The following is a 25,248-nucleotide window of genomic DNA, read 5'->3' on the forward strand; positions in this document are numbered from 1 at the left end:
AAAATTTAAGCAATACCGTCTAATAATACTGCCTAAGGGAAGCATGTATAAAGTGAATAAAATTGGTCCTAGCACAGAACCTTGTGGAACTCCATAATTAACTTTAGTCTGTGAAGAAGATTCCCCATTTACATGAACAAACTGTAATCTATTAGACAAATATGATTCAAACCACCGCAGCGCAGTGCCTTTAATACCTATGACATGCTCTAATCTCTGTAATAAAATTTTATGGTCAACAGTATCAAAAGCAGCACTGAGGTCCAACAGAACAAGCACAGAGATAAGTCCACTGTCCGAAGCCATAAGAAGATCATTTGTAACCTTCACTAATGCTGTTTCTGTACTATGATGAATTCTAAAACCTGACTGAAACTCTTCAAATAGACCATTCCTCTGCAGGTGATCAGTTAGCTGTTTTACAACTACCCTCTCAAGAATCTTTGAGAGAAAAGGAAGGTTGGAGATTGGCCTATAATTAGCTAAGATAGCTGGGTCAAGTGATGGCTTTTTAAGTAATGGTTTAATTACTGCCACCTTAAAAGCCTGTGGTACATAGCCAACTAACAAAGATAGATTGATCATATTTAAGATTGAAGCATTAAATAATGGTAGGACTTCCTTGAGCAGCCTGGCAGGAATGGGGTCTAATAAACATGTTGATGGTTTGGATGAAGTAACTAATGAAAATAACTCAGACAGAACAATCGGAGAGAAAGAGTCTAACCAAATACCGGCATCACTGAAAGCAGCCAAAGATAACGATACATCTTTGGGATGGTTATGAGTAATTTTTTCTCTAATAGTCAAAATTTTGTTAGCAAAGAAAGTCATGAAGTCATTACTAGTTAAAGTTAATGGAATACTCGGCTCAATAGAGCTCTGACTCTTTGTCAGCCTGGCTACAGTGCTGAAAAGAAACCTGGGGTTGTTGTTATTTTCTTCAATTAGTGATGAGTAGAACGATGTCCTAGCTTTACGGAGGGCTTTTTTTATAGAGCAACAAACTCTTTTTCCAGGCTAAGTGAAGATCTTCTAAATTAGTGAGACGCCATTTCCTCTCCAACTTACGGGTTATCTGCTTTAAGCTACGAGTTTGTGAGTTATACCACGGAGTCAGACACTTCTGATTTAAAGCTCTCTTTTTCAGAGGACCTACAGCATCCAAAGTTGTCTTCAATGAGGATGTAAAACTATTGACGAGATACTCTAACTCCCTTACAGAGTTTAGGTAGCTACTCTGCTCTGTGTTGGTATATGACATTAGAGAACATAAAGAAGGAATCATATCCTTAAACCTAGTTACAGCGCTTTCTGAAAGACTTCTAGTGTAATGAAACTTATTCCCCACTGCAGGGTAGTCCATCAGGGTAAATGTAAATGTTATTAAAAAATGATCAGACAGAAGGGAGTTTTCAGGGAATACTGTTAAGTCTTCTATTTCCATACCATAAGTCAGAACAAGATCTAAGATATGATTAAAGTGGAGGGTGGACTCATTTACTTTTTGAGCAAAGCCAATAGAGTCTAATAATAGATTAAATGCAGTGTTGAGGCTGTCATTCTCAGCATCTGTGTGGATGTTAAAATCGCCCACTATAATTATCTTATCTGAGCTAAGCACTAAGTCAGACAAAAGGTCTGAAAATTCACAGAGAAACTCACAGTAACGACCAGGTGGACGATAGATAATAACAAATAAAACTGGTTTTTGGGACTTCCAATTTGGATGGACAAGACTAAGAGACAAGCTTTCAAATGAATTAAAGCTCTGTCTAGGTTTTTGATTAATTAATAAGCTGGAATGGAAGATTACTGCTAATCCTCCACCCCGGCCCGTGCTACGAGCATTCTGACAGTTAGTGTGACTCGGAGGTGTTGACTCATTTAAACTAACATATTCATCCTGCTGTAACCAGGTTTCTGTTAGGCAGAATAAATCAATACGTTGATCAATTATTATATCATTTACCAACAGGGACTTAGAAGAGAGAGACCTAATGTTTAATACACCACATTTAACTGTTTTAGTCTGTGGTGCAGTTGAAGGTGCTATATTATTTTTTCTTTTTGAATTTTTATGCTTAAATAGATTTTTGCTGGTTATTGGTGGTCTGGGAGCAGGCACCGTCTCTACGGGGATGGGGTAATGAGGGGATGGCAGGGGGAGAGAAGCTGCAGAGAGGTGTATAAGACCACAGCTCTGCCTCCTGGTCCCAACGCTGGACAGTCACAGTTTGGAGGATCCAAGAAAATTGGCCAGATTTCTAGAAATGAGAGCTGCTCCATCCAAAGTAGGATGGATGCCGTCTCTCCTAACAAGACCAGGTTTTCCCCAGAAGCTTTGCCAATTATCTATGAAGCCCACCTCATTTTTTGGACACCACTCAGACAACCAGCAATTCAAGGAGAACATGCGGCTAAACATGTCACTCCCGGTCTGATTGGGGAGGGGCCCAGAGAAAACAACAGAGTCCGACATTGTTTTTGCAAAGTTACACACCGATTTAATGTTAATTTTAGTGACCTCCGATTGGCGTAACCGAGTGTCATTACTGCCGACGTGAATTACAATCTTACCAAATTTACGCTTAGCCTTAGCCAGCAATTTCAAATGTCCTTCAATGTCGCCTGCTCTGGCCCCCGGAAGACAATTGACTATGGTTGCTGGTGTCGCTAACTTCACATTTCTCAAAACAGAGTCGCCAATAACCAGAGTTTGATCCTCGGCGAGTGTATCGTCGAGTGGGGAAAAACGGTTAGAGATGTGAACGGGTTGACGGTGTACACGGGGCTTCTGTTTAGGGCTACGCTTCCTCCTCACAGTCACCCAGTCAGCCTGCTTTCCCGACTGCCCGGGATCTGCCAGGGGGGAACTAACGGCGGGTAAGCTACCTTGGTCCGCACCGACTACAGGGGCCTGGCTAGCTGTAGAATTTTCCACGGTGCGGAGCCGAGTCTCCAATTCGCCCAGCCTGGCCTCCAAAGCTACGAATAAGCTGCACTTATTACAAGTACCGTTACTGCTAAAGGAGGCCGAGGAATAACTAAACATTTCACACCCAGAGCAGAAAAGTGCGGGAGAGACAGGAGAAGCCGCCATGCTAAATCGGCTAAGAGCTAGTAGCTACGCAACCTAGCGGATTCCTAAAAACACACAAAGTGAATAATGTGTAAATAATTTAGAGGTGATTCAGCAGAAGGAGTGCCTTAGTTAAGGCACCAGACAGGCCATGAAGCAGCACAGGTAACGCACGGCAACATCGAACGCACGACAACGGTGCTAAAATAAAATAAAAATCCACTAGACACGCTGTGGAGCAGCACAGGTAACGCACGACAACAGTGCTAAAAAAAATAAAATTAAAACGAAAGCGTTAGCAAGCTAGTTAGCTTGCCAACGCTGATGAAAGTTAGCTGATAAAAGTGCTCCGTCGCGATGTTTCGACCGTTAGAGGTCTTCTTTAGGCGTTGGAGCATGGTGAAAAAGTAAAAAAAAGTAAAAAAGTCTTGAAAAAGACTGTTTGTTCAAAGTCCAAAGCAGCAGGTAGCAGTCTCTGTGTAAACAGTTCCAACAGAGAGCCAAAATTCTGATGCAACGTCTTCCTCCGTGAAAATAGCTGATGTTCTGAAGCTGGAAGGTGAACCAATGCTGAAAAAATGCTGAAACCGACTTCTTCTGAAACTTCTCTGTTCTCTCACGACGTCCTGGATCAATAGAGCCTGAAATGTGGAGGTTTTCAGCTTGAACAGGCTGACGACGGCGGCTGAGAGCGCTGCACGACGTCTCGCACCGTGGGAAGTCCTTAAAGCGACAGAATCACCTCAAAATCTCTCATCAGCCGTTAAAATTTTCACTGAAAACCAGCTTAATTTTTCGAACCGTGTCCACTTCGATGTGTCTCACAGGTTTAGAAAAAATTTTGATCAAACAACGCGCCAGTCTCTCAGCAACTTCTCAGACAAAGGAATTCCGACGAGGGGCTGGACGACTCCTCCCACAAGGAGTGCTCACAGGCGAATGACGTCACCGACGGGCGTGGAAAAACTCACGCATGCGCACGAGGGTTCAAGCATGTCTGTCGTAAAAACATATGAATGAAATCCATATAGTTTTTGAAAAAAATAAAAATGACCGTTGCTTTATTGACAGACCTCGTATGTATATATATATGTATGTATATGTATGTGTGTACGTGTACGTACGTGTGTGTACGTATATATTTGTGTGTGTATGTGTGTACGTGTGTGTACGTATATATTTGTGTTTGTATGTGTGTACGTGTGTGTACGTATATATTTGTACGTACGTGTGTGTACGTATATATTTGTGTGTGTATGTGTGTGTGTGTGTGTGAGGATTCTGGAGTGGTCGCAGGAGCGCTGAACGGCGAGAAGTAGGAGTTGGCTTGGCAAGGAAACTTGCCTAGCTTCCAGAGGGCATCAATGAACGACTGATGATTCTTCAGCTCCCGCTGGGGGGATAGAAGAATGCGACTCTGATTAGCGCATATGCCCCCACCATGACAAACCCTGAAGACATCATGGACAAGTTATACGAAGAACTCGACACCCTTATTGCAGCAGTCCCACAGTCCGAGAAACTTTTTGTCCTCGGGGACTTCAATGCTAGAGTAGGGGTCGACCACCAGACCTGGGATAGAGCCATTGGAAGACATGGCATTGGCAAGTGCAACAGCAATGGACTGCTGCTTCTCAAAACCTATGCTGCACACAACCTCATTATCACCAGTACCCTGTTCCGCCTCCCCATCCGCAACAAGACATCTTGGATGTACCCGTGTTCCAGGCACTGGCATCTGATCGATTATGTCATCACCAGGAAGAGGGATAGGCAGGACGTGCGGGTGACCAAGTTGGTGTGCGGCGCCGAGTGCTGGACTGACCACCGGCTCATCGTCACTAAGTGCAAACTTCGCATCCAACCAGCAAGAAGACCCCAGGGTCAGAAGGCTGTAAAGAGGCTCAACGTCTCGAAGCTGAAGAAGGTCGCTGACCAACTCTCCAGTGACTTGGATGACAGGCTGCCCGACACGCTGAACAACCAGGACAGCATTGAGGAACAGTGGGCTGCGTGCAGAGACACTGTCTACTCCACGGCTCTCGAACACCTCGGACCAACCATACGTAAAAACCAGGACTCGTTCGACAAGAACGAGAAGAGATTCAGTCCCTGCTGACAGAGAAACACCAGCTGTTCCGAGTCCACCAGAACGACCCCTCCTCACAAGCGAAGAAAGATGCTTTCACCAACGCCAGGCAGAGGGTCCAGAAGAAGATACACGAGATGCAAGATGCCTGGTTTAGCAAGAAGGCCGATGAAATCCAGTGCTATGCGGACAGTCACAACACCAAGTGCTACTACGACTCGCTGAAGGCTGTCTACGGACCTCAGTCCTCAGGCTCCTCCCCCCTCCTCAGTGCAGATGGGACCCAACTGCTGACAGAGAAGAAGCAGATACTGGAGAGATGGGCTGAACATTTCAACCAGGTCCTCAACCGCCCTGCCGTAATCAACGAAGAGGCCATTGCGCGCCTACCTCAAGTGTAGGTCAACGAAGACCTCGACACTCCGCCCACAGAAGATGAAGTCAGACAGGCCATCAAACAGCTCTCCTGCGGCAAAGCTCCAGGATCAGATGCTATCCCTGCTGAAGTGTACAAGGCAGGCGGCCCAGCATTGCTGCAAAGACTGACCCAACTCTTCCAGTCCATTGTGGAGCGCAGGCGAGATCCCCCACCAGTTGAAGGACGCCAGTATCATCCACATCTACAAGAGGAAAGGCAACCGCCAGCAATGCGACAACCACAGAGGCATTTCCCTTCTGTCCATTTTAGGGAAAATCCTGGCTCGAGTCCTGCTCAACCGCCTACTACAACACCTTGAGCAGGGCCTCCTCCCAGAAAGTCAGTGCTGATTCCGTGCCGGACGTGGAACTGTGGACATGATATTTGCTGCGCGCCAACTTCAGGAAAAGTGCCAGGAGCAACACAGCGACCTCTTCGTGACCTTTGTCGATCTGACGAAGGCCTTCGATACGGTCAGCAGAGAAGGCCTGTGGAAAATCATGGAGAAGTTTGGCTGCCCCAGCAGGTTCATCACAATGGTGCAACAGTTCCATGACGGCATGATGGTGAAAGTTCTGGATGATGGTGACGAGTCAGAGGCCTTCCCAGTCACCAATGGTGTAAAGCAGGGCTGCGTTCTTGCCCCGACACTGTTCAGCATGGTCTTTTCCACCATGCTGACCAATGCTTTCCAAGACGGCCAGGACGGCATTCGCCTCAGATACAGGACTGACGGTGGGCTGTTCAACCTCAGGCGCCTCCAGGCTGTCACCAAGGTGACAGAGACCGTCATCAGAGATCTATTGTTTGCTGATGATTGCGCGCTCAACGCAACTACAGAACAGAAGATGCAGCATGAAATGGACTGCTTCTCGAGAGCATGCAACAACTTCGGTCTCACCATCAGCACCAAAAAGACCGAAGTTATGTACCAACCAGCACCTGGAAAACTATGCCAAGAACCCCACATCACAGTGACAGGACAGAATCTGCAGGCGGTCGACAACTTTACATACCTGGGTAGCACCCTTTCTCGCGCAGTCAACATCAATGCAGAAATCAACAACAGGGTTGCAAAAGCCAGCGCCTCATTTGGAAGGCTCTGTGAGAATGTCTGGGAATGGAGAGGACTTAGCATTACCACCAAGCTGAAGGTCTACCGTGCAGTGGTTCTAACCACCCTGCTCTATGCCAGTGAGACCTGGACTGTCTACAGCAGACATGCCAAGCAGCTCAACCACTTCCATATGAGCTGCCTCCGTCACCTCCTCCACATAAGGTGGCAGGACAAAGTCCCGGACACGGAGGTCCTTGAGCGAGCCGGCCTCCCCAGCATCTACACCCTCCTGCAGAAGACGCAAGTCAGATGGACTGGCCACGTAATCAGAATGCCAGACACTCGACTGCCAAAGCAGCTCCTGTATGGAGAATTGTGTCAGGGCAAGCGCTCTGTCGGGGGGCAGAAAAAACGCTACAAAGACTGTCTCAAAGCGTCCCTGAAAAACCTGGGCTTTGAGCTCACCTCTTGGGAAATGCTTGCCCACAACCGCCCTCAGTGGCACAGCAAGACCACCAGTGGCGCCCGCGCAGCAGAGGCCAGACGGATCGCGGACGCCAAAACAAAACGAGCCACACGCAAGGCCCAAGCTACCTCTGCCTCGACCGCAGTACCTACCCATGTGTGTCCCACATGTGGGCGCACCTTTCAAGCCCTGATTGGCCTCATCAGCCACCTAAGGACGCACAGTCAGTGATTATCCACCTAGTGGAGCCATGGTCATCTTCGACCCCGAAGGACGAACAACAATATATATATATATATATATATATATATATATATATATATATATGTGTATATATCATCATCATGGCTTGACTTCGCGAACGAAGATTTATGAAGGACGTCAGTGCCTGTTGCAAGCTGGCTGGTGGCTGACTAGTCCAATGCAGGACAGACAGACCCAGCCACAGCGGCTGCAAGGGAGGGTCTTATCAAGGTTGTGTGGTGTTGAGACCTCACAGTTCTTTCTTCTTCTCTTTTCTTCAATGCCATCTCTGCGTGAACTTTCGATGGAGGACACTGCTTGGTTAACACGGTGTCTCCAGGTGTCCCGGTCAGCAGCAATAGAGGGCCACTGGCGGTGGTCGATTCGACAGGCGGCAAGGGTCTTTTTTAGGCAATCTTTGTAGCGTTTCTTTGAAGCCCCTACGTTCCGGTGGCCAGTGGACAGCTCTCCGTACATTACAATCTTGGGTAAGCGATGTTCTTCCATTCTGGAGACGTGTCCAGCCCAGCGTAACTGTATTCTCAAGAGCATTGCTTCAATGCTGATGATCCCAGTCTGCTCCAAAACTTTGTTGTTTGTAACGAAGTCGCTCCAATGGATGTTGAGGATGGAGCAGAGACAGCGCTGATGAAAGCGTTCCAGAAGTTGTAGGTGGCGGCTGTAGGTAACCCATGACTCAGCGCCGTACAAGAGTGTTGTAAGTACGATTGCCCTGTACACAGCAGTCTTGGTGCCTTTCTTCAGGTGTTTGTTGTTCCACACCCGCTTGTGGAGCCTGCCGAATGCGCAGTTTGCTTTAGCCAGCCTACTGTCGATGTCCTTATCGATCTTGGCATCAGATGTGATGGTGCATCCCAGGTAGCTGAACTGGTGGTTGTTTTTCAGCCCTGTCTCGGCAGTGGTGATGTGAGGTGGGTGGTAATCCTCCTTGGGGGCAGGCTGATACATCACTTCAGTCTTCTTCAGGCTGATTTCAAGTCCAAAGAGCTGTGCGGCCTCTGCGAAGCAGGAAGTGAGGCGCTGTTACGCTGGTTCAGTATGTGCAACAAGTGTTGCATCGTCAGCAAACAACAGCTCTCGGACCAGTTGCTCCTGTGTCTTTGTGTAGGCCTGCAGGCGCCTCAGATTGAACAGGCTGCCATCCATGCGGAATCGTATGTAGACGCCATCGACATCGTCAAGGTCTTCAAAGGCCTGCCAGAGCATCATGCTGAAGAAAATACTGAAGAGAGTCGGTGCAAGCACGCAGCCCTGTTTCACCCCATTGGCAATGGGGAAAGGCTGAGAGGTTGTTTCTGTATCGAACCTGGCCATTCTGGTCTTCATGGAGCTGGATGACCATGCTGAGAAACTTAGGTGGACAGCCGAGGCATTTCATGATCTGCCATAGGCCCTTTCTGCTCACAGTGTCGAAAGCTTTCGTCAAGTCGACGAACGTCATGTACAGCCCTCTGTTCTGCTCCGGGCATTTCTCCTGGAGTTGCCGAAGGATGAACACCATGTCGGTAGTGCCTCTGTTGGCTCTGTAACCGCACTGACTCTCTGGGAGGTGGTCCTCTGCTATGGAGGGAACAAGTCTGTTTAGAAGCACTCTAGCCAGGATCTTGCCTACGATGGCCAGCAGAGTAATACCTCAGTAGTTAGAGCAGTCAGACTTTCCCCCTTTGTTCTTGCACAAGGTGATAATGACTGCGTCGCGAAGATCCTGTGGTAGCTTGCTTTGCTCCCAGCAAAAGGTGAGGAGTTCTTGGAGTTTGGCGAGTAGGACGGGGCCCCCATGCTTCCAAATCTCTGGTGATATACCATCAACTCCTGCAGCCTTGTCACTCTTCAACTGCTCTGTGGCCTTCTTAATCTCTGCGAGGGATGGAGGGTCACCGAAAGCCATCTGAATCTTCCAAATGGTTTCCATCTGGCTGTCTGGCAGAGTTTCTGAAAAGATTTTTAAGGAACAAAGCGGCAGTCGCTCTGCCATTTCTAAACAATAAAAATCTGACGAGGGGGGTGGACCAGAGCTCACCCAAAGCCTGCCCACAGGCGAATGACGCAACCGACAGGCATGAAAAAACTCACGCATGCGCACGAAGGTTCAAGCTTGTCTGATGCAAGCGCACATGATTCAAATCCATATAGTTTTTGAAAAAAATAAAAAGGTCGGATAGTTTTCTCACTGACCTTGTATATATATGTATGTATGTATGTACGAGGTCTAATCATTTATAAAACTACACCACATTATTTGCCTGATCATAAAAATTTCAAAAAGGTATAGTTTGAACAATCTTTGACTGAATGTTATGGAGTTATCAGGTAAAAGCAGCAAGAATGGTGACAAAGGTCAGTTTCAGTTTGTACAGAGGTCAGAAGTTAAAGTTTCTCCATTAATTTTGCTCCAGCTATATTTGTGCTGAATTTGATGCTTCTATCACCATTTGAAGGATTGTTTCAGTTATCTGCTGCACTGATAAACCAACAGCGCATAAACCAGCTGCTGTCTGTTAGCTTAAACATGTGTATATAAGGCAACCTAAATTAAAGGAGAAATGCTGCTTTTAACAACCTGGACCTCATTTCTGGCATAAAATACGGTCGTTTACTCACCAATATAAATTTGGTGTGATTAGAAAACCAAAGTTCAAACAAAGTGTTCAGTTCAGATCTGGAGCAAACATTTTTCTTCTCCTAAGGAGGATTAGAACTTTTTGTGGTACACAGCACAAACTACTGGACAGGAGGAACCTAGCAGTCAATGTGACTCACTGATTTGAAAATACAGGTCTTTCAGCCAGACGTGTGGTGCCATGACATGTCAATCATCTGTGTCCAGTCAGATTTCAGGGGAGTCCAGTGAAACCCCGGCCTCCACTCTAACTCCACCCATGCCAGGAAGTGTTCAACATTGGACATTTCCTGTTTCACTGTGACTGAGAATTCAACACTTCCTGTTTGAGTGTGAGCTTGCCACTAAGTTCCCACAAGATTCCATGAGATCTCGCCTGTCAATCCAGGAAGTGTTTGACGTTTGAACATTTCCTGTTTTACTGTGGATTTGAATTTTGGCACTTCCTGTTTAGGATGCCCTCTACCATGAGTGAGCTTCGTGCTGCTGCGTGATGCTTCACTCAAATTATTATTATTATTATTATATTTTATTATGACTTCTATTTTGTCATTTGATTTTTAAATGGACCACAATGGAAATAAGTGTTTTTACTTTCTTGTGTTGTCTATGTATTTTTTACTGTATTTGCAATTGTATTATGTACTTACATTGAACTTTTGAACTTACTAAATAAAATCATGGACACACACACACAGCAGGTAAAATAAGTATTGAGCACATCAACATTTTTCTCCATAAATATATTTCTAAAGGTGCTATTGACATTAAATTTTAACCAGATGTCGGCAACAACCCAAGTGATCCACACATACAAAGAAATCAAAACAAATAAGTACAAAAAAAATTATGTGTAATAAAATGGAATGAAAGTATTGAACATGCTTCCTGAAATTTATTTAATACTTCATATGAAAGCCTTTGTTGGTAATGACAGCTTCAAGATGCCTCCTGTATGGAGAAACTAGTTGCAGGCATTGCACAGGTGTGATTTTGGCCCATTCTTCCTCACAAACAGCTTCAAATGTTGAAGATTCCGTGGACGTCTTCTGTGAACTCTGATCTTTAGTTCTTCCCATGGATTCTCTACCCTCATTTCATCTTCATCATCCTGGTAGATGGCAGCAGATTTTTATGAAGAATGTCTTGGCACATTTTTCCATTCATCCTTCCTTCAATTATATGAAGTTTTCCAGTGCTGGATGGTGAAAAACATCTCCACATCATGATGTTCTCACCTCCAAACTTCACTGTTGGTATGGTGTTTTTGGGGTGATGTGCAGTGCTATTTGAACTGCAGACATGGTGTGTATGTTGCATTCTGGTGTCTAGAGAGCTTAACTTTGGTCTCATCCGACCAGACTATAGTCTCCCAGTATTGCACAGGCTGGATTAAATGTTGTTTAGCAAACTTTAAATGAGCTTCAACGTGCTTTTTCTTCAGCATTGAAGTTTTGGATGGCGAGTGTGCATACAGGCATGATGGTTGACTCTTTGCAACAACTGAACCTGCTAATTCCAGGTATTTCTGAAGCTCTCTATATATCTCTTGGCTCTTTGACAACTCTTCTGATAGTTCTTTTCACTTCTGTGTCAGAAATATTGTGAGTAGCACCTGGTTGTGACCGGTTTATGGTGAAATGATGTTCTTTCCACTTCCAGATTATGGCCAAACAGTGCTCACAGGAACATTCAGAAGTTGAGAAATCCTTCTGAAATGAATGCCATCAGCATGTTTTGCAGCAATAAAGTTACATCATGGAGGTGATGGTCTAGTGGTTAAGCATTGGGCTTGAGACCAGAGGATCCTTGGTTCAAATCCCAGCCTGACTGGAAAATCACTAAGGGCCCTTGGGCAAGGTCCTTAATCCCCTAGCTGCTCCCGGTGTGTAGTGAGCCCCTTGTAGGGCAGCACCTTCACTTTGGGGTGAATGGGAGGCATTATTGTAAGCTATATAAATGCAGTCAATTTACCATTTTTACCATTATGAGATGTTTCTTGTGTGACATCTTGGTAATGAGGCACCTTTTTATAGGCCATCAATTGGGACTGAACCCTTTGATATTAATTTACACTGAGAAGGAGCAGGATTGCTTTCTAATTACTGATAGATTTCAGCTGGTGAAATCTATCTATGGTGTTTTCCATGCCTTTTTCTCTGTGTCATTTCACATTATTACACATAACTTCATTTATGGACATGTATGGTTTGATTGCTTTGTATAGATTACATGCGTGTTTTTCTGACATCTGGTGCAAATTTCATGTCAATAGCACCTTTAAAAATACATTTACTTACAAAAATTGTGATGTATTCCATGCTTATCTTACCCGCTGTTATGGCTGCTACATGTCACAACTGGGTGACTGCGTTTTTCATCATAGTGAAACCATTAAGAACTTTGAAATGACGTTGGATCCATTTTTGGTTGTTGACCTGCATATCATTCAATCCCGATGATTATTTGTAGGGGATATTTGAATGTCTATTTCATCATACTAATTAAAGATGCACCTATGGCTACTATGAAACTCTAATAAAAAGTCATTACTTTGCTATTAGTCCAGTGTCCTTTGACCACGGGTGACCTTGAAAGGTTATAACTGTTTAACAGTTTGGAGTCTATGTATTAAACATGTTGGAAGGATTGTGTGTTAGTCACAGATAAAGCAGTCCAATTTTAGACGGTACTGATTGAAAGTGTTGGCAACACTGAACCATATGTTGTGGATTTACTGAATCCCAAAGAATTAATTTGCATGAATCAGTTTCAAATGTAAGGTACCCCTGAGTGTCCCTTCTTGTGCTTTAAAGCATTTTTTTTTCTTGCATTTTCTGAGGCATGTTGATGCATTGAAGGTCAGTCTGGCTTTTCCAACTGAGCACACTTGTTTATTAGCTGATATAAGTTAGTCAAGGTGTCAAAACTGTGATCCGAAGAGGCAGACTGGGGTAAAAGTAGAGGAACTGCTATTGTTTCAGTCTGCACAGTTAGGCTTATTACCATTAATTAGAACCTTAGTTAGCCAGAGTTGAACATGCTTGCAAAATCATGACATGAATTGAAATACCAGGAAAATCTGGCCCTTGCTGCCGTCCCCAGTTAATCAGCAGTGCTAATGTTTTGCTAAACCATAATCTCATCTGTGAATATTAATGAGGACTCGAAGACTCTCAGCTCCCTTCCTCTCTGTGCACGTGATAACGGCATGTTCACACTTCCTTTCTCAAAAATGGATGAACCATGGCAGCAGATTGGCAAATTGCTCAACTCTCAGTCTTTGTTTTTCCTCGGCACCTCTTGAGCTGTCAAAGGAGTTCATGGTTGTGTTTCACTAAGCAAAGATTTTTGTCAACAAAACATTTTGCAAGCATCGCACACACACCCCTACACACGGGAGACCACAACACAATGGCAAGCGTAAGATTAGAAAATGCTCCTCTTTGTGTTGTGACTTTTCTTGTTCTTACACATTTCAGTGTCGTGAGATGATTAGGACTGATATCTCTGAAGGGCATCGGGACCTTTTACAGCCTTTGAGGATCGATAACGACATGAAGACCCCAGTCAGCTTAATGATGTGTGAAAGGACTGTTACGTATGATATCCAGATTGTTACTTGTAGAAATGGTGCATGCATCACATCAGAGTACTGAAGTCTGACTGCTGTGGCTGATCGAAGGGCACCCTGTGACCCCTGTCGAGATGCACGTCAAATAAGCAGAATCAATCACAACGACAGCGGTCAGCCATTACGGACCGAATGGGATGATCCACCTGTCAGCCCTGTGGTTTCGGCTTGTTAATAACTTAAACACATTAGTGTCCATGTCAGGTGAGTGTCATAGGCACAGGTTGGGGGCAGGTTTCATGAATAATCTACTCCTAAATATGTTATACAGTGATGACAGAAACCTTCAAAATTCTAATGAAAGAAAAAGCTTCCAAAAACCATTCAGTGTTTCGAAATGTTCAAACTGTGATTAATTACCTTAAGTAATAACTTTAAAAAATGTGTTTCAAAACACAAAGTGAAACATTTAGCCTGTTTCAGAAAACATTAAAGACCCATTCCCACTTTAACAGATATGTATCCTGGAAGGTCACGGTCTGAAACCTAGTCTATACCTTGGAAAAATTGAGGGGGTCTGGCAGGGTGTGTGTGTGTGTGTGTGTGTGTGTGTGTGTGTGTGTGTGTGTGTGTGTGTGTGTGTGTGTGTGTGTGTGTGTGTGTGTGTGTGTGTGTGTGTGTGTGTGTGTGTGTGTGTGTGTGTGTGTGTGTGTGTGTCGAATCCACGATATTCCATTGTTGTGCCATAGTCATGGTGGGATTCTGCAAAAAAAATCTCAGCTGCAAGCTGTGACATCTCTTGTATTTCCGCAGAGCCTGTGCTATGCTGATGATACTCAGTTGTATATGCCGATAACTGCTGGTAATCTAATTTCTATAAAAACATTAGAGGATTGCCTTACATCAGTGAGAGGCTGGATGTCTAGTAACTTCCAACTTCTAAATTCTGACAAGACTGAAATGATGGTTCTTTGTCCAGCAAAATATCGACATCAGTTTGATCAGCTAGTGCTTGGCATAGGTTTGTGTGTCATATTAATAATAATTGTTTTGGGAATGCTCAAACTATATATTACAATATTTTGTGGCAAAGTGGGACACCCACCGTCCCACCCCCAAATCCTTTCTCTGCCCCTGTTAAGTGTGGGTGCATTCTGAAGTTGCAGTTACATAGAACAATAAACCATTAAGTGCAAAAACCGCCATGGGCAAATTTCGGTCCTTATCCTTGGTTAACCAGCTATGGTTTGGTTTGGTTAGGGGTGGATGGAAGATAGAGTCCCTCTGAGGTGAAATTTATTGGTATGGATTTTTGCTGCTACCGGTGCATTGAATCAGTGTGACCAAGCAGGCGAGCAAAACGAAATGGGGCTATACGGAGTGAATTATACACAGTCACACACTCAATTTACCCCTGCAAACCTAGTTAGGGAGGGACATGGAGATGTTCATGTAGTTTTATACACATTAATACACATGCATTATTTAACTGAAATAAGGACATTAATTCAAGATAAAACCAAAACCCAATTTCTTACCTGCATAATAAATATAAATATAAGGTAATGATATAACCCCAATTTCAATGAAGTTGTGTGAAATGTAAATAAAAACAGAATACAATGATTTACAAATCCTCTTCAACCTATATTCAATTGAATACACCACAAAGACAAGATATTTAATGTTCAAACTGATAGACTTTTTTGTTTTTGTGCAAATATTTGCTCATTTTGAAAAGGGTGCCTGCAACACCTTTAACAAAAAAAAAAAAAAAAAAAAAAAAAGCTGGGACGGGGCAACAAAAGACTGGGAAAGTTGATGAATGCTCAAAGAACACCTGTTTGGAACATTCTACAGGTGAACAGGTTAATTGGAAACAGGTGAGTGTCATGATTGGGTCTATACAGTCCATAATGTAATCAGAAGATTCAGAGAATCTGGAGAATTTTCTACACATAAGTGGCAAGGCCAAAAACCAACATGGAATGCCTGTGACCTTCGATCCCTCAGGCGGCACTGCGTTAAAAAACCAACATCATTGTGTAACGGATCTTACTGCGTGGGCTCAGGAACACTTCAGAAAACCATTGTCAGTTAACACAGTTCGTCGCTGCATCTACAAGTGCAAGTTAAAACTCTACCACGCAAAGCAAAAGCCATGCATCAACAATATCCAGAAATGCCACCGCCTTCTCTGGGCCCAAACTCATTTGAAATGGATAGACGCAAAGTGGAAAAGTGTGCTGTCGTCTGATGAGTGCACATTTCAAATTGTTTTTGGAAATCATGGATGTCGTGTTCTCTGGCAAATGAGAAAAAAGACCATCCAGATTGTTACCACTGCAAAGTTCAGAATTTGAATTTTGAATTTGAATTTATTAGACACCCATGCAAGAAAATTTCACTTATATACAACACAAAAGTCAAAGTAGTCAAAGAAAAAAGACAGTAAGAAAAAAATTAACAATGTACACGGTGCCTAAAGGCGAAGGCAGAAGCAAAGGTTATCAACGCCTACACCCCTCCATGAATTCAAATCAAACCAGGCATATGTGCCTGTTCATAAACGTTCATTTCTAAACAAAATCTGAACAACAGCAGCTCATAATTACAATTAAAAGAAAACAAATATTTCCCAACAGCTCCCAATAAAAGCTGGTTACCATCTGCATTGGGGAAAGAAAGTACTTGATACACCTGCGATTTTGCAAGTTCACCCACTTACAAATTATGGAGGAGGCTGACATTTTCAGTGTATGTGCAGTTCTACTGTGAGAGACAGAATCTAAAAAAAAATCCAGGAAATCACACTGTATGAGTTTTAAGCAATTTATTTGCATTTCATTGCATGAAAAAGGTATTTGATACATTCGAATTCTGGCGTTCACAGACCTCTTAGTTCTCCTTTAAGAAGCCCTCTTGTTCTCCCATTATCTGTATTACCTGCACCTGTCCGAACTCATTAGGAGTATAAAAGACACGTGCATGCACACAAACAAACCCCAACCTCTCCACAATGGCCAAGACCAAAGAGCTGTGTAAGAGCACCAGGGATAAAATTATAGACCTTCACAAGGCTGGAATGGGCTACAGGAGAATAGCCAAACAGCTTTGTGAGAAGTCTACTACTGTTGGTGCAATTGTCAGAAAATGGAAGAAGTTCAAGACAACAGTCAATCTCCCTCAGTCTGGGGCCCCCTGCAAGATCTCACCACGTGGGGTGTCAATGATCTTGAGGACGGTGAGGAATCAGCCCAGAATTACACGCCAGGACCTGGTCAATGACTTGAAGAGAGCTGGGACCACAGTCACAAGGAGGACCATTACTAGCACACTACACCGTCATGGATTAAAATCCTGCACCTCACGCAAGATACCCCTGCTCAAGCCTGCACATGTCCAGGCCCGTCTGAAGTTTGCCAATGACCATCTGGATGACCCAGAAGAGTCACGGGAGAAAGTCATGTGGTCAGATGAGATCAAGATAGAACGTTTTGGTTGAAATGCCACTCGCCATGTTTGGAGGAAGAAGAAAGATGAGTACAACCCCAATAACACCATCCCTACTGTGAAGCATGGACTTGGAAACATTATGCTTTGGGGATGCTTTTCTGCACAGGGGACTGGATGACTGCGCCGCATTGAGGGGAGCATGAATGGGGCCATGTATCGCGAGATCTTGGCCAAAAACCTCCTTCCCTCAGTCAGAGCACTGAAGATGGGTTGTGGCTGGGTCTTCCAACATGACAATGACCTGAAGCACACAGCCAAGATAACCAAGGAGTGGCTCTGTAAGAAGCACATCAAGGTCCTGAAGTGGCCTAGCCAGTCTCCAGACCTGAATCCAATAGAAAATCTCTGGAGACAGCTGAAAGTCCGTGTTGCCCAGAGACAGGCCAGAAACCTGAAAGATCTGGAGAAGATCTGTATGGAGGAGTGGGCCAAAATCCCTTCTACAGTGTGTGCAAACCTTCTTAAGACCTACAGGAAACGTTTAGTCTCTGTAATTTCAGACAAAGGTTTTTGTACCAAGTATTAAGTTCTGTATTTGTAATGTATCAAATACATTTTTCATGCAATGAAATGCAAACAAATTATTTAAAACTCAGTGTGATTTCCTGGATTTTTTTTTTTTTTAGATTCCGTCTCTCACAGTAGAACTGCACATACACTGAAAATGTTAACCTCCTCCATAACTTGTAAGTGGGTGAACTTGCAAAATCGCAGGTGTATCAAGTACTTTCTTTCCCCACTGTACATATTTCAGTAGAAAAGGTTCAAGTATAACACCTTCATACAACACAACTCAACCACTTTCCTCTAATACATATTTGAAGAATACCATTTCTTTGTATAAATATGTGAACCGGTTGATTTCTGGACATCGCTTGAGTTTCTCAGGTAGATTATTCCATTTTTTTAGGACCACAAATGGAGACACAGAAGCATTTCCTGGTTGTCCTGATATGAAAATGATACAAAACCCTTAAATTATACATTCCTTCTTTTTGCGTAAAATATTCTTGAATTCTAACTGGTAATTGCTTATATTTCACTTTATACATCAATTGAACAGTCGAATGAAATCATATCATAAAGTTTTAATATTTTCGATTTAATGAACAATGGATTGGTATGGTCCTGATACCCTGCATTGTGAATTATTCTTAATGCTCTTTTTTTGAAGGATAAATAATGGTTGCACCGTAGTTTTATAGTTATTGCCCCAGACTTCAGCACAGTACGTCAAGTAAGGTATAATCAATGCACAATACAGAGTGTGTAGTGATTTGCCATCAAGAATGTGCTTTGCTTTATTTAATACTGGAATACTTTTGGATGTTTTATTTTGAATATGTTGAATATGAGCTTTCCAGTTAATTCTATCATCAGTAATCACCTAACAACTCATTCTGTTTGACACATTGACACGTTATGTTTACCCCAGGTATATTTAACTGTATATGTACATCCTTTTTGTAATTTCCAAATAACATCATTTTAGTTTTAGACCAATTTAGTGACAATTTGTTAATATCAAACCAACTCTTCAACTATCATTTCAGTTCTTAAATCAAATAATTGTTGCAAATTCTCTCTTGAAAAAAACAAGTTTGTGTCATCAGCAAAGAGAACTGCGTTAAACACATCCGAAACTTTACATAAATCATTGATATATAAAATAAATAATTTTGGTCCTAACACAGAGTCCTGGGGAACCCCACACGCGATGTCCAGATATGTAGAACAGCAGTCCCCAAATTCTACAAACTGTTTCCGGTTTTGTAAATATCTTTTAATCCACTTCAGAGCCACTCCTCTAATCCCATAGAGTTCCATCTTTTGAAATAATATGTTGTGATCAACTGTGTCGAAAGCCTTTCTTAGATCAATAAATAAACCAATTACTAATTCCCTTTGGTCCACGTTTATTGATCTCTTGTATTACATCGAACAAAGCCAGAGCAGTGGACCTTTTCTCTCTGAACCCATACTGACTGTCATCAAGCAAGTTGTGTTGTTCAATAAATTTATCCAATCTGTTATTATAAAGTTTTTCCAATATCTTAGAAAATTGTGACAATAAAGACACCGGTATAGTTAGTAAAAAGATGTTTGTCACCAGATTTGAATAGAGGAATCACTTTTGCCACTTTCATACCATTTGGGACAATTCCAGTTTGAAATGATTTATTAAATACGAGGTCTCTTAGATAATAAACTGACCCTTTTATTTATTTTTTTAACTATATGGATTTGAATGACATGCGATTACACCAATCATGCTTGAACCCTCGTGCGCATGCGTGAGTTTTTTCACGCGTGTCGGTGACATCATTTCCCTGTGGGCAGGCCTTGAGTGAGATGTGGTCCCGCCCTCTCGGCTGAATTCCTTTGTTTCACACGCTGCTCGAGACGCCGCGCGTTGCTTTATCAAAAATTTTTCTGGACCTGTGAGGAATATCCAAGTGGACACTATTCGAGAAATTAAGATGGTTTTCTGTGAAAAGTTTAACGGCTGATGAGAGATTATGGGGTGTTTCTGTCGGTGTAAGGACTTCCCACGGAGCGGGACGTCCTGCAGCGCTTCCAGGCGCTGTCGTCGGCCTGTTTCGAGCTTAAAACATCCTAATTTAAGGCTTAATTCACCCAGGACATCGTGAGAGAACAGAGAAGATTCAGAAGAGGCTGGCATGAGGAATTTATGCGGACATTGCACTGTTTAAGGACATTTTTTTAATGAAAGACGCACGCGCAAATTCGCCGAGTCGTTTCCGTGACGACTCGGCAAATCTGTGTGCGCCGCGACAGGAAAAACACCTCCGTGTTGAAAACCATTTGTAGAATTCAGGCGGCTTTTAATGGCTTTCAACAAGTGAGTAACTGAGAAATTGTTTAACAGCTTGGTCATGTTCCAACTTGCCCGTTAAGATTTCCAACGGAGGTGTTTTTCCTGCCGCGACCCCCCGCGGTCGGGTCCAGCCCGACATGCGACTCTGCCCGCACGTTCTTTCATTACAAAATGGCCGTTAACAATGGAATGTCCGAATAAACTCCTCATGCCGACTTCTTCTGAAAGTTCTCTGTTCTCTGACGACTTACTGCGTCAACAGAGCCTGAAATGTGGAAGTTTTCAACTTGAAACGGCGAGACGCTGCCGCCTCGAAGCGCAGATCGCTGTCAGGCGCCGTGGACCGTCCTTAAAGCGACACTACCAGACCAAAATCTCTCATCAGCCGTTAAAATTTTTACCGAAAACCAGCTGAATTTATTGAATGGTGTCCACTCAGTTGTGCCTTACAGTTTTGAAAAATTTTTTATCAAACAAAGCAACAGTCTCTGAGCCATTCCTAAACAATGAAAAAAATCGATGAGCGGGTGGACGACTCCTCACTCAAAGCCTGCCCACAGGCGAATGACGTAACCGACAGGCGTGAAAAAACTCTCGCATGCCCACGAGGGTTCAAGCATGTCTGATGTAATCACACGTGATTCAAATCCATATGGTTTTTGAAAAAATAATAAGGTCGGATACTTTTGTAATAGACCTCGTATATAAGTTAATGGTTTAGCAGTTTCTGTAATTATTTGGTTTACTAAGGCCATATGTACATCATTATGATCAGCTGACTTTTTGCTTTTACATGTGGTGACTACCATAATTTCTCTTTCATCTACTGGGCCAAGAAACATTGTGTATGGATTTCTATCAATTAATTGCTGGTTTACCCAAGTAGTGTGTGGAATGTCAGATGCCAAATTTGGCCCAACATTAGCAAAAAATGTATTAAAACTGTTCACCACTTGGTTCATGTCATATTCATCTTTGTTATTATAAGTAAAGTATGTTGGGTACTTCTTTGCTTTGGATTTATTTGATAAAATACTATTCAATGTTTTCCATGTTTCCTTTATGTTATTTTTTATTATTGTTTAGTATTTTTCCAAAGTATGATTTGCAGGAAGGTGATGGTCTGGGGAGGTGATGGTCTAGTGGTTAAGGCGTTGGGCTTGAGACCAGAAGATCCTTGGTGCAAATCCCAGCCTGACTGGAAAATAACTAAGGGCCCTTGGGCAAGGTCTTTAATCCCCCATTGCTCCTGGTGTGTAGTGAGCGCCTTGTATGGCAGCACCCTGACATCGGCGTGAATGTGAGGCATTATTGTAAAGCACTCTGAGCGTCTGATACAGATGGAAAAGGGTTATATAAATGCAGTCCATTTACAGTTCCGCATAATGGTTAATTTATTTTTATAGTGCTTATATTTAATATCTGCCTCTCTTGATTTACTTCTGATAAACTCTCTTAATAACATTTTTCATCTTACATGCCTTTTGTTATCTGTGGATGAGCCTTATACAACCCCTGGCAAAAATTATGGAATCACCGGCCTCGGAGGATGTTCATTCAGTTGTTTAATCTTGTAGGAAAAAAGCAGATCACAGACATGACACAAAACTAAAGTAATTTCAAATGGCAACTTTCTGGCTTTAAGAAACACTATAAGAAATCAAGAAAAAAAATTGTGGCAGTCAGTAACGGTTACTTTTTTAGACCAAGCAGAGGGAAAAAAATATGGACTCACTCAATTCTGAGGAATAAATTATGGAATCACCCTGTAAATTTTCATCCCCAAAACTAACACCTGCATCAAATCAGATCTGCTCGTTAGTCTGCATCTAAAAAGGAGTGATCACACCTTGGAGAGCTGTTGCACCAAGTGGACTGACATGAATCATGGCTCCAACACGAGAGATGTCAATTGAAACAAAGGAGAGGATCATCAAACTCTTAAAAGAGGGTAAATCATCACACAATGTTGCAAAAGATGTTGGTTGTTCACAGTCAGCTGTGTCTAAACTCTGGACCAAATACAAACAACATGGGAAGGTTGTTAAAGGCAAACATACTGGTAGACCAAGGAAGACATCAAAGCGTCAAGACAGAAAACTTAAAGCAATATGTCTCAAAAATCGAAAATGCACAACAAAACAAATGAGGAACGAATGGGAGAAAACTGGAGTCGTCTGTAACCGAACTGTAAGAAACCGCCTAAAGGAAATGGGATTTACATACAGAAAAGCTAAACGAAAGCCATCATTAACACCTAAACAGAAACAAGGTTACAATGGGCTAAGGAATAGCAATCATGGGCTGTGGATGACTGGATGAAAGTCATATTCAGTGATGAATCTCAAATCTGCATTGGGCAAAGTGATGATGCTGGAACTTTTGTTTGGTGCTGTTCCAATGAGATTTATAAAGATGACTGCCTGAAGAGAACATGTAAATTTCCACAGTCATTGATGATATGGGGCTGCATGTCAGGTAAAGGCACTGGGGAGATGGCTGTCATTACATCATCAATAAATGCACAAGTTTACGTTGATATTTTGGACACTTTTCTTATCCCATCAATTGAAAGGATGTTTGGGGATGATGAAATCATTTTTCAAGATGATAATGCATCTTGCCATAGAGCAAAAACTGAAAACATTCCTTGCAAAAAGACACATAGGGTCAATGTCATGGCCTGCAAATAGTCCAGATCTTAATCCAATTGAAAATCTTTGGAAGTTGAAGAAAATGGTCCATGACAAGGCTCCAACCTGCAAAGCTGATCTAGCAACAGCAATCAGAGAAAGTTGGAGCCAGATTGATGAAGAATACTGTTTGTCACTCATTACGTCCATGCCTCAGAGACTGCAAGCTGTAATAAAAGCCAGAGGTGGTGCAACAAAATACTAGTGATGTGTTGGAGCGTTCTTTTGTTTTTCATGATTCCATAATTCAGAATTGAGTGATTCCATATTTTGTTCCCTCTGCTTGGTCTAAAAAAGTAACCGTTACTGACTGCCACAATTTGTTTTCCTGATTTCTTATAGTGTTTCTTAAAGCCAGAAAGTTGCCATTTCAAATGAATTTAGTTTTGTCTCATGTCTGTGATCTGCTTTTTTTTCTACAAAATTAAACAACTGAATGAACATCCTCCGAGGCCGGTGATTCCATAATTTTTGCCAGGGGTTGTATTTATTATTTGCACTGCAATGTATAATTGGACAGTTTTTGTTGTATATCGAGAAATATGTTTTCAAATTTGGCATATGCTAAAAGCCAGCATCTGTGATGGTATGGGGTGTGTTAGTGCTCATGACATGGGCACCTTACACTTCTGTGATGGCACCATCAATGCTGAAAGGTAAATCCAGGTTTTGGAGCAACACATGCTGCCATCCAAGCAATGTCTTTTTCAAGGACGTCCCTGCTTATTTCAGCAAGACAATGACAAGCCACATTCTGCACGTGTTACAACAGCGTGGCTTTGTAGTAAAAGGCTGCAGGTACTAGACTGGCCTGTCTGCAGTCTAGACATGTCACCCACTGAAAATGTGTGGTGCATTATGAAGTGGAAAATACGACAACGGAGACCCCGGACTGTTGAACAACTGAAGTCGTACATCAAGCAAGAATGGGAAAGAATTCCACCTACAAGCTTCAACAGTTAGTGTCCTCAGTTCCCAAACGCTTACTTAGTGTTGTTGGAAGGAAAGGTGATGTAACACAGTGAGAAACATACCACTGTCCCAGCTTTTTTGAAATGTTTTGCAGGCCTCCATTTCAAAATGAGCAAGTATTTGCACAAAAACAAAAAAGTATATCATTTTGAACATTAAATATCTTGTCTTTGTGGTGTATTCAATTGAATATAGGTTGAAGAGGATTTGCAAATCATTGTATTGTGTTTTTATTTACATTTTACACAATGTCCCAATTTCATTGGAATTGGGGTTGTATGTTAATGTGTTCATAATATTTTAGGCTCCTTTAATGATACTATTTAGGCCCACTGTATAGATGTTAGACTTTTTAAAATTTTGATGGGAGAACAAATACTTTTTTCTAACTTCTCACTTTAACTTGAGACCCGTCCTCCATAATAGAACCTGCAATGTTTTCAGGTTGTTGTAGTGATCTCAGTGATGACACTGAAACCACTTACTGTATAACATTTGTGTTCATTTTGCATAAATCATCAAGGTGTTTCTTGACCTCCAACCCTGTTTCTGTCTTTCGGTGGGTGAAACAGCTGTTGGAAATTGGACACCAGATTGTGCTACTTATACCTCTAGCAGGAGTGATAATGATCGCTCCCCAAACCAGGGAATGTGATCATCAGTATATTCTACTAATACAACCCCAAATCAGAAGCAGATGGTGTGATTGTTGTGCTTTGTCTTTACTTGAACCCCAAAATGCAGACAGTGACCACACAGGATGCACAGAAGAAGGTGTTTAATTTTACCAGGAACTGCAGTCCAATCCAACATACAATGGGAAGTCTGATTTTCAGAGGGCAGGAATGAGGAGTCCGTGAGCTGATAAGGAAACACACTCGGTTGTAGGAACATAGGAGAACAGGGAAAAAACAAAAAACAGGAGCAACGAGCAGGAGTCAGTGTTGGAGTCAAAATAATCCAGCAAACACAAGGGGGTGGGGGGGGGGTGGGGGAGTGTTCAGTGATGTACTTAAATTGTCACATGTAACGAGAAGATGAGGGACAAGTGGGGTGATTACAATGAGACATACCTGTGAAGGAACACCAAGTGACAGAGCCATGCAGAGACAGAGTAAAACATCAAACTGCAAAGAGCTCTGGGGGTGAGTATAACCTAAAACATAAGGACAGGGGACAGACCACAGCACTGATATGAAAAATTCAGAGAAAAAGACCCTACAACACAGTGAGCCTTACATTTACTTTGACTTCTATTTCACTGCAGATGGTATGAACTGGAAATACTTCGTTTTGTGTGGTCAAGTTCATTTTGTCTGTTGCATGACCAGTTATACAGCTTCATGATAAAACAATATAGAGGAGGATTTCCTCATCATGGAAGTTTTGGCTCCAATTTTCCAGAAGGCACATAGGAAATCAAAGCCTAGAGCCTAGATTTGATCTACAATCATTCTCTACCCTACTCTGACAGGAAGCTGTGAATGGGGATGCAAATGTTGCACCAGCCCATGTTTCTCCACTCACATCCACAGAAGTCTACAACTCCTTCAGAGTGCCGACAGAAATTGAGTTACTGGTGGGCGAAGAAGAAGAAAAGGAGGAGAACGTTTCCACAGACAGCGGGAGAGGAGGAAAACTAGAAGGGTGGAAGTGAG

General features: G+C 42.7%; 1 long non-coding RNA gene across 1 annotated transcript; it reads left to right on the top strand.

The window, feature by feature from the left end:
- Positions 1 to 11,754: 11,754 nt before the first annotated feature.
- Positions 11,755 to 21,281, top strand: LOC117506724. The gene is made up of 2 exons (XR_004559537.1): positions 11,755 to 11,856; positions 21,154 to 21,281. It is a non-coding gene; the product is annotated as an uncharacterized LOC117506724 (long non-coding RNA).
- Positions 21,282 to 25,248: the final 3,967 nt, after the last annotated feature.

This window comes from Thalassophryne amazonica, chromosome 3 (genome assembly GCF_902500255.1).
Source record: "Thalassophryne amazonica chromosome 3, fThaAma1.1, whole genome shotgun sequence".
NCBI classification, from domain to species: domain Eukaryota; kingdom Metazoa; phylum Chordata; class Actinopteri; order Batrachoidiformes; family Batrachoididae; genus Thalassophryne; species Thalassophryne amazonica.